The sequence below is a fragment of the Anser cygnoides genome, chromosome 5 (assembly GCF_040182565.1).
Source record: "Anser cygnoides isolate HZ-2024a breed goose chromosome 5, Taihu_goose_T2T_genome, whole genome shotgun sequence".
Lineage (NCBI taxonomy): Eukaryota > Metazoa > Chordata > Aves > Anseriformes > Anatidae > Anser > Anser cygnoides.
Window position 1 is genome coordinate 27,548,848 of NC_089877.1, and position 10,118 is coordinate 27,558,965.

Below are 10,118 nucleotides of genomic sequence, written 5' to 3' on the forward strand. Positions count from 1 at the left end.
TTTTAATGCTAAAAATTACGGCTCTGCTTATTCAGCGTGGAAAGAACTGATAGGTGAGGGCAGATGACAATGATAAATCAGGTATTTTGAGAAAATGACAGGAAAATAGCAGCAGCAGATCTGGAAGAAAGCTGTTTGTTTGTTTGCTTTATACTGTTTTACCAGCGTAGCAAAATGGTGATGGAGAGCTGTGGAGGGCTGGCTTGTAGCGGACCATGTATATAACAGCTGCCATTAGTTCAGAGAGGATCTCCAGAACAGGAATGAAATACTGGGAAATATAATACAACATTTAAAATTGTCTTTTCCTATGCATGCAAATTTTGTTTTTATTCCTGAAATTCTGATCATTGAAATGTAACCTTATATTTACCCTGGACCTGCTGTTACAGAATGCAGTTAAGAAATTATACTTTCATTTAAGAGTCTGCTGCAAGCTGTGAAAACTGAATGCCCAGCCCCTGGGTTAGAACGACAACTCCTACTACTGGAAAGCACAGTTTAGAGGTCAACTTGTTTTGTTTGCTTAAGAATGTCTTTCAGGTTACAGTGAGAATTCTGCTGAGAATTAAGAAGATAAGAGAGCATAGTTTATTTTATATATTTTATCGGCTATGGGAACCTGGATGTTGAGGGAAGTTTTAGAAATAATCTATGCACATGACTGAGCCAAGATGATTACATTCTAATCCTAGCTCTGCCACAGATTTGCTGTCAGGTAGAGTTATTAAAATAGATGCAGTTCAGGGCCAACTTGGCTCAAAGGCCTGGTTTGTGGAGGCTCTTGTCCTGTAGGAACAGGTGTCTTGTCACTCTGGTCTTCTGACTTCCAGTTCTGGGGTCAGCACAGGCCAAACAAAATCAGGTCTCTCTACACCCGGAAGTGCAGAAGGACCCTTTGTTCCATCACAGCTATGCCATTTGTTCTCATCTTCAGCTTTAGGACTTCATAATCTTAAGGGTCTTTTCCAACCTACATGGTTAACCTCCTGACACTACTTTTTAGCTGATTTTGAAACCTGTGGATTTAAATATGGAGAGTTAATATACACAGGTGCAGTGCTGACATATGTAGAGCATACATAGTGGTCAAACCAAACCCAAAGTCTGAACAACCTTTACAGGTTTAAATACGAATTTTGCAACTGGAAATCATTTTTGTCCTTTATATTATTACTATAGCATCTTATATTTACTTAAAGCATACAAAGAAAGAAAATGAAATTTTGAAAATGGTGGTATGTGTGATCATAAATTCAGGATTTTGGCTTTCATGTTGGATGTTCTAGGACATAATGCTGAACTAATATGCAGGAAACAGGTAAACAAACATATCAAATAATCTTAATACATTGCTGTTGTGATTTAACCTGGTCGGCAGCTAAACACCACACAGCCGTTCGCTCATCCTCCCCCCTCCCTCTCTGGGATGGGGGAGAGAAACGGGAAAGTGAAGCCTATGAGTTGAGATAAAGACAGTTTATTAAGACATGAAACTAATAATAATAATAATAATGATAATAGTACTACTAATAATATAATATCTATGAAACAAGTGATACACAATGCTATTGCTCACCACCCGCTGACTGATGCCCAGTCTATTCCCGAGCAGCCGGCCCCCCACCCCGGCCAGCCACCCCTATATATTGTTTAGCATGACATCAGATGGTATGGAATACCCCTTTGGCCAGTTTGGGTCAGCTGCCCTGGGTCTGTCCCCTCCCAGCTCCTGCTGCACCCCCAGCCTGCTCGCTGGCAGGACAGAGCGAGAAGCCGAAAAGTCCTTGGCCTGGTGTAAACACTGCTCTACAACAATTAAAACATCAGCATGTTATCAGCTCTCTTCTCATCCTAATCCAAAACATAGCACCCTACCAGCTACTAGGAGGAAAATTAACTCTATCCTAGCTGAAACCAGGACAATTGCTCATAAGATAAGCAAGGGAAATGAAGCCTCCTGCAATACTTTCAGTTTGTTTTATGCTGTTATTGTTATTACTAACAATGTAAATGGCAAGATGAGAGTTAGAAATTTAGAAAACCTGACTTTGAGTCCAATTCAGTTAGGTGCCATACAAACACGGGCTGTACGTACGAGATGGCCCTTCCATCATGGACTTTATAATCTTCAGTGAGGAGTTTTATTAAGACCTACTTCACACCACTTCTGAGACAGAGAGGCAGCCAGCACTGTGACTACAAATTTAAACACTGAATGCTTTATGAATAACTTCAGTGAGAGCAGGGCTCCTAAAGGTGCAACATGATGTTGAAAATTTAAACAAAAAAAAAAAAAGAGGAAATTATGAACTACTTATATGTTTTAGACATGGTCCCAGTCCAAATTCAGGGAGGAATGAAAGGTGAGGGTGAAAGGTTAATGACATGAAAAGCTTTTGAGTAAGGCGATAAGAAATGAATGAGAAAAGACATAAGAAGGGTGAGGGTGGAAGGGGAAAATGAAGTAAGAGTGACTACATACTCTATTTTAAGTTGGATATTAAATTTTCTGTGCATTTAGCAGACAGGAAATTTTTGATAGCATCATTCATATTAGAAAAGACTTTGTTGTTTTAAACATGAAAATTTATAATCTCACCAATATGCCAAAGTCAGAGTGAGAGAAAGATGAAAAATACTTGTCTTTCCATCATGTAAGTTTCTAACTAATGCAAGGATTCTCCTCGTTTCTTAGCATAATGAATGAATGCCTGCCCCTATCCTGTAAACAGGAAAGATAAATGGGACTCTATAGAGAAATAGAATTAGAACAGAGATGTAGGTTTTCAATTTTAGCACAATTGTTCTTTTGAATCCATTGCCATTTACCAGTGATTTTCTAGATAAAATACTGATTTTCTTTCCCATGAAAAATATTTTCTATCATGGTATTTTTGAAAATATTTTTTCAGAAAATATTTTCAATATTTGAACATACTATCTTATCAGTATACATTTGGTCCATATTTTTTTATTTTCCTCCATAATTATATGGGGAAGAAGGGTTAGTCAGAAAAGAAGAGGAAAAGACTGTGAGCATGCAGGTGGCACATATATAAGAACTTACTTTTTGGAGCAGGACTTTGTATCAAAAATGTAGCTTTCTGACAAATTCTGTAATCACAGTTTTCCCACACATTCTTAAGTTCTTCTATGCCTGAAATATATCCAAGAGCAAGACAACTATAACTGTCATGTATTTGAAAGGTAATTGGACAGACAGGCAACATGGGTGAGAGCTGATGTCCAGGTAGTAGGCTAAGGGGTAGACAGAAATATAGTCTTACATTCCTCCTGCTTCTTCCTTACTGATCATGTTAAAACATAATTTTCCCTTCCATTAGGCACTCAGATTTTCCTTTCCTTCTTCTTTTTTTAACTTAAAAAGCCACCTCACCTTTTCTTCAACACCCCATTCTCTCACCCTGGTATTCCTCCAAGACACAGCAGTGCAAATCAGGAGAGGCCTGTGGGACTCTGGCCTCAGCGTGGGTTGGATAAGTGGGTAAGAAGAAGGAAAGAAGACCCAGCATAATCCAGATTTTCAAGATTAACTAAATTAACACATGGCTTCTTCAAGATGTTTCCTCTGATGTACCCAGGTCAGACTCTTTAAGGAGGAAAACTCACCGATCTTAATTGATAATGGAATCTTGAATTATCACTTTATTTCTGGCAGGAAAATATTTGTCTTTTTTCTTAACTTCTAAAAAAGGAACCAATAAAGCACTATGCATTGTAAAGTCTTTAAAATACTTCACTCAGCTGTTAGACTAGCCAACAAAATAACTTTTATAAAAACTAACTTCCTGAAAACTTTTTAATTTAAAAAGGTTTTGTGAAAGTCTATCATGAGCTGTGGGAAAATTAGAAGATAAACACTGATATTCATGACAGGAAAATGAAGAAAATGAATGAGATCTCTGGATTTTTAAAAACTTGAATGAATATTTAGATAGATACCAGGTAGGATATGGTGGAGCAACATGGAAGAGGCTTAGCTAACATTGCAAGTACATTAAAATTTAGCATAACGGGCCTAATATTCTTCACATTTAGATAGAGTTGTACTAATTGTTATACTCTACATTTACCCTGGATTGAATGATATCAGAGAAACATCTTGTACTTCCTCTTGAAGAAATACTCCATCTCCTCCAAACAAGATAAGCACCAGAGAGTCCCTGTTTGCGGATCTCTTATGGCAGAGGCTGAGAAGACTGATTTTCCTGCGTTCATCTGCTAAGGCAAGATACTGGCCCTGCAAGGGAATCCAAGACATTAATTGATGGCTTCTGCAGTGTCACTGGGCATAGTTCAGAGACACTCTGCAGCAAATGTACGTACAATATTGAGATCCTCTACACACCTTCAGAATAAGTCAGTGGTGTACATACAGTAGTTCTGATTCAACTCATACTAGACCTATAGCCCTGTCAGATGCCCCTCTCCAAAGTTATAGAAACAGAAATTTCAGTCCACATTTTCACCCTAGATAGAAGCATTTTGTAACAACTACTAAAAGAAACTCTGTCAGTAAATCTATCATAGCTGGTAAAGTAGGAAAAGGAACTTTACATTTTCAGAGGAACCTCTACTACCACAGGGCTGATGCTATTTCTGCAGTTCCCTTCCTGCCCTTTGCTCTGCTTAGACGCTTATGAAGTGTGCTCAGAACTCTCTGCTATAGCACTTACTACTGTTAAAATATTCATTATAGACAGAGTGAAGAAGCTATTTCTGGCTTCACCTGAAGGACAAAAATGATTTTTTGTGGAGATTCAGTGGCACACTAAAACAGGTCAGCAAATCATGTCCTAGAAACTCAGACTGGAATGTGAAGATGTGGATATTTCTTACTACTGCTTGGCATAATTAATTTGCGGCAAGATTAATCACCTTATTATATATCTTGACTTATTTTTCTAAAATAAAGGAACATAACTATGGAGAGTAGAGTCCAAATAAGCTCCCTTATACAAAAATGTTAGTCTGCACTGTGATAAGAGATACAGCACAGTTGCTATATATGAACACTGGAAAACAACATTTCCACTCCTGGAATTTGATAATATAAAGTTCTAATGTTGACCATCCAGGACTGGAATAGAATTTGTCAGGAAAAGTCATACAGTTTTGCACAGTAGCCTATTATGACCATCAGTCCACTGACTAAATGCAGTGAACTTAAAATCTGAGAAGTATTTATAAAACTGCAGTTGAATAGCCAATCTGAAAACTGAAATTTAGGGTCTAAAGTGTTTTTACCTGAGCACTATATTCTCCTGTCACTGGAAATGAATAACTGACATTGACTTCTTTTAAATTGCTTGTCTCTAAAGTGGGAAAACAAGGCCTTTGGGTATACAGTGCCTACCACAAATCATAGACGTGTTCTGTTCTTTGTTTTCTCAAGTTTACCATCTCCCTCTTTAACCCATTATGATTTTTGTTTGATTAATGCTAGATGTTCATAGATTTAAATTCTTCTGCAAGTGAAATTCTCATTGCCTGACCAACTTCATAAGAAAACAAGCCCATAAGGATTTCTAGAAAGAAACAAAAGCCATTGAATTTAGTGCACAAATATAATTAAATATACTTACACTTAAACATATACATTTAAACTTATATGTATATTGTCTTGTTCACTGTATTGTCTTTTAAATCAATAAAAAAACAATGGTGGAAAAAAATCATTTACAAATCTAATATAAACATAATCCTAATCTAGGACAGTAAAATGCAAAGTTACATAAATACCTGACAAAGAGGAGAGGAAAGATGGGTATTTCCGGTGTCCAAATGTATTTGACAAGTGTTTAAATAGCAAGAAATCTCAAAAAGAATATAGGTAGAATATAAGAATTAAAATGATGAGGGAGACATTCTGTTATATGGTAGTGAAGATGTAATATTCTTAATATATGCTTATATATATAATGAAAGAGCAGTGTCTTAGCAGGAAGAACTTGTTTTCTAGTGACCAGAGAGATATACCTTATCTGAGTTTAACATTTGAAGACTAATTCTAGAGGGGAGGCCTTACATATATAAATAACTAGATACAACTTTACACATAGCTTAGACATCTAGAGAACTTGAAAAAGAAAAAAAAAGTAGATTTCTTAGGGATCAGTATGTGTATGCCAAGCTCTCCATTTACCCCTTGGTCATATTAAATTATTATTTCTGTGAAATATGTGTATAGTTTAGGCCTATATGTGCAGTGCTATAAAGTGTTATCTTACGTACAATCCACTAAGATTTGGTTACATTAATTTAACTTCTTTGACCTCAGTAGCCCTGATGTAAATCTCTTCAACAGCTTGCTCTCCTTCAGCTGCTGGGGGATTCTGCAAGGCCTTATCACTGCAGTCTTTGTACTCTTACCTTGAGGAAAGCTGCAGCAACATTGACATCAAGTAGTAGGAAAACATCTGCTTGGGCATTACATTTACTTCTTTAGGTTCAGCTCAGCTAATGAGCTGGCTGCTTTCATGTAAATCAGGTCAACCCCTAACAGTTAATGCTTTCATCAGGTGAGCAGTGCTCTGGAGGCTCTTTGAAGGTGGGGCCACATTCACTTCAGTGGCTGAAAGTTGCCCATATAAACACCCCATCTCAAAGATGTTGTTCTGTTTTTCAGACAGGCTTACAGTTGTTAAGAGGAAACATGCCACTGTGCCAGGTACCAGAAGCCAGACCAATTTACTTTGAATTTGGGAAAGCGAGGGGAAGAAAGAAAACACCTAGGAAAAATCCCATGAGTGGTTTTGGAGACATTAACAAAATAGAAAGCATTAAAAGCTGAGATCACATCTGGGATTTATCACTGTGTTTTGATAAACCTTTGGGCTTAGCCAGCACTCGTTTCTTCACTAGGGATTCAGGGAAATTACAGCACATGTGTTCTCAATGGAGTTTGTCAGATCAACTTTATACTTGAGTGTTTTTGACTGATTAATTACCCATATAGACAAGTGAGGAGTTCAGAGAAAGGTGACCTGTTAAGAAACTTAAGCATGAGAAATACTACTGGGGAGTGTGACAGTAATTAGAAGAATGGCAATTGTTAGTTTGTTTGAATCCTATCTAAACCAACTTCTGTGTCTTCTTATAGAGTAATAAATGTTGCTTTGTTGTTTTGTTTATATACATTTATCTTTATGTTATTAGATATTCTCTGCCTCTATGTTTGTTTAAAAACCTTATCTCTCCTTTTCCTGTTGGTAGAAGAATAGCAGAGTTGGCATGATATTGAGTTCTTACGTCATACTTAGTGTTTTGAAAGTGCTTTTCTTCCTCCATCATGAAGCTTAAAATGTGAAAAGCACAAGTGGAAGTCCATGTTCATTTGCCTATCCACCATGACCATTCATGGCCTTTCAGCATATGTTCCAGGTCACAGTCTTGCATGAGTACATGCCTTCTGTAGTGTTGCTGCATGTTTCCATCTGTCGGTGTTTTTAAACATGCAGTTCCCATAAAGTAGGTTGAGAAAACCATTCATATGACTCCATGGAAATGACATGTCATTTTCTGCAACTGTCACATTATTAGTCTTTGTATCTTTCTTGAATTTCACAAGATACAATTTGGTCTTTTGCTCAGATAATTTATAGAAGATATTGAACAGTATTTAGCACAGATCCATCCCCATTCACAACCTTGTTAGAAATATCTTCACTGGGGGATGAGTACTTAAGAGCAAGTAGGATCTGAGATCTGTCAGTTAGCTAGTTCTAAATTGATTTTATATGTACTTTGTTGATTTGAATTCATCTTGGAGAAATTAAATATGATATCAGACTAGGAATCTCTAATGCTATGTCTGGAATCTCAGATCAAATTGTAGGTTCTATTTTAGATAGAGTTATAGTAACTGGTATAGTATCTTGAGTGTCATCACGCGACACTTACAGGGCAACCAGGCAATCAGGCCCAGTCAGCATGGGTTTATGAAAGACAGATCCTGCTTGATGAACCTGATCTCCTTCTATGACAAAGTGACATGCTTATTGGATGAGGGAAAGGCTGTGGATGTGGTCTACCTTGATTTCAGTAAGGCTTTTGACACCGTTTCCCATAGCATGCTCCTCAAGAAACTGGCTGCTCATGGCTTGGACTGGCATACGCTTTGTTGGGTTAAAAACTGGCTGGATAGCCGGGCCCAAAGAGTTGTGGTGAATGGAGTCAAATCCAGTTGGAGGCCAGTCACTACTGGCATCCCCCAGGGCTCAGTACTGGGGCCAGTTCTCTTTAATATCTTTATTGATGATCTGGATGAGGGGATTGAGTGCACCCTCAATAAGTTTGCAGATGACACCAAGTTAGGTGCGTGTGTTGATCTGCTCGAGGGTAGGAAGGCTCTGCAGGAGAATCTGGATAGGCTGGACCGATGGGCTGAGGCCAACTGTATGAAGTTCAACAAGGCCAAGTGCCGGGTCCTGCACCTGGGGCACAACAACCCCAAGCAGAGCTACAGGCTGGGAGATGAGTGGTTGGAAAGCTGCCTGGCAGAGAAGGACCTGGGAGTACTGGTTGATAGGCAGCTGAATATGAGCCAGCAGTGTGCTCAGGTGGCCAAGAAGGCCAACAGCATCCTGGCTTGTATAAGCAGCAGTGTGGCCAGCAGGTCTAGGGAAGTGATTGTCCCCCTGTACTCGGCTCTGGTGAGACCGCACCTCACTACAAGAAGGACATGGAGGTGCTCGAGAGAGTCCAGAGAAAGGTAACAAAGCTGATGAGGGGTCTGGAGAACAAGTCTTATGAGGAGCAGCTGAGGGAGCTGGGATTGTTCAGCCTGAAGAGGAGGCTCAGGGGCGACCTTATCGCTCTCTATAGGTACCTTAAAGGAGGCTGTAGCGAGGTGGGGGTTGGTCTATTCTCCCACGTGCCTGGTGACAGGATGAGGGGGAATGGGCTAAAGTTGTGCCAGGGGAGGTTTAGGTTGGATATTAGGAAAAACTTATTTACCGAAACAGTTGCTAGGCTTTGGAATGGGCTGCCCAGGGAAGTGGTTGAGTCACCATCCCTGGAGGTCTTTAAAAGACGTTTAGATGTTGAGCTTAGTGATATGGTTTAGTGAAGGACTTGTTAGTGTTAGGTCAGAGGTTGGACTAGGTGATCTTGGAGGTCTCTTCCAACCTAGACAATTCTGTGATTCTGTGATTCTGTGAACTGGCATGAACAGCACTATTGGCTTTTACACTTTTTACCTACATAGCACCTATCACATATTAAAATGGCTTACTAAGAATATCATCTGTGTCAAGCATACTTTTCCTCCCAGGGCTTCAGTTCACCAGTAGCTTTTTTTTTATTAAACTTTTTTTCTGCTTGCTTAGGTAAGAATAGCTGAGGGAAAAACATAGGTAATGTGGTAGTGCATCCAGTCAAATTGCACGCTTGGTGACAATCACATCATATCTCTTACATTTACCTACAGTCTTTTTACCTATGCACATTCCATTATGGGCTATTTTGCTTTTGTAAGGAAAAGAACATTTATGCCTAAATCAGAAAAGTGCCAGGCTACCATGTTGTCTGAAAGAAGTGAAAAATAGTATGTGAAAACATAAGCTCTTTGTAACCGCAGATACAATAATATCAGCTGCCTTGTGTGGGCCTGGCAGCAGCAAAGGTAAGTGACAGAGTACAATGAAATGTTAAATTAGCCTGTAAGGGGTTCCTAAGGACAGAGGATGCATTTTATTTAAAGAAAGTAACATTGTATCTCATGCCAAACTGAGGTAATTTCCTTCCACTTTCTATACTTCCTAGGTTTCCAGATTTATAATTTTTATGGCATTTGCCAGAGCTCACCTTAAGAGAGCATTACTCAAATAAAGTCTAAAGGAAATATTTTTGTTCAAAATCCAGACCCATAAAGAATAACTACTGTATGTTAAAAATGAAAAAAAAAAAACCTGCTTAATTTTACTACTAATTATGCACGTAAGCCGAATAAATAGACCACTGTTGCTGTGTTGAATAGAAAATTCACACGTTGCTGCTTACAGCAATGCACTGGGGTTGCCTCCCCTATCACTAACCCAATTAAGGGATTTCTTACCATGTAACGTTGTTTGCCTTTCCTTGGAAGCCAAAGC

At 38.7% G+C, this 10,118-nt stretch overlaps 1 long non-coding RNA gene across 2 annotated transcripts; it reads right to left on the bottom strand.

The window, feature by feature from the left end:
• Nucleotides 1-203: 203 nt before the first annotated feature.
• Nucleotides 204-6,521, bottom strand: LOC106031785 (uncharacterized). Of its 2 annotated transcripts, XR_001204455.3 has the most exons (5): nucleotides 6,259-6,343; nucleotides 5,767-5,841; nucleotides 4,098-4,264; nucleotides 3,071-3,160; nucleotides 204-1,019 (listed from the first exon to the last, which is right to left on the bottom strand). It is a non-coding gene; the product is annotated as an uncharacterized lncRNA (long non-coding RNA). The 2 variants fall into 2 exon arrangements; XR_001204454.3 differs by lacking the exons at nucleotides 5,767-5,841; nucleotides 6,259-6,343 and adding an exon at nucleotides 6,397-6,521.
• Between the last annotated feature and the right edge of the window lie 3,597 nt (nucleotides 6,522-10,118).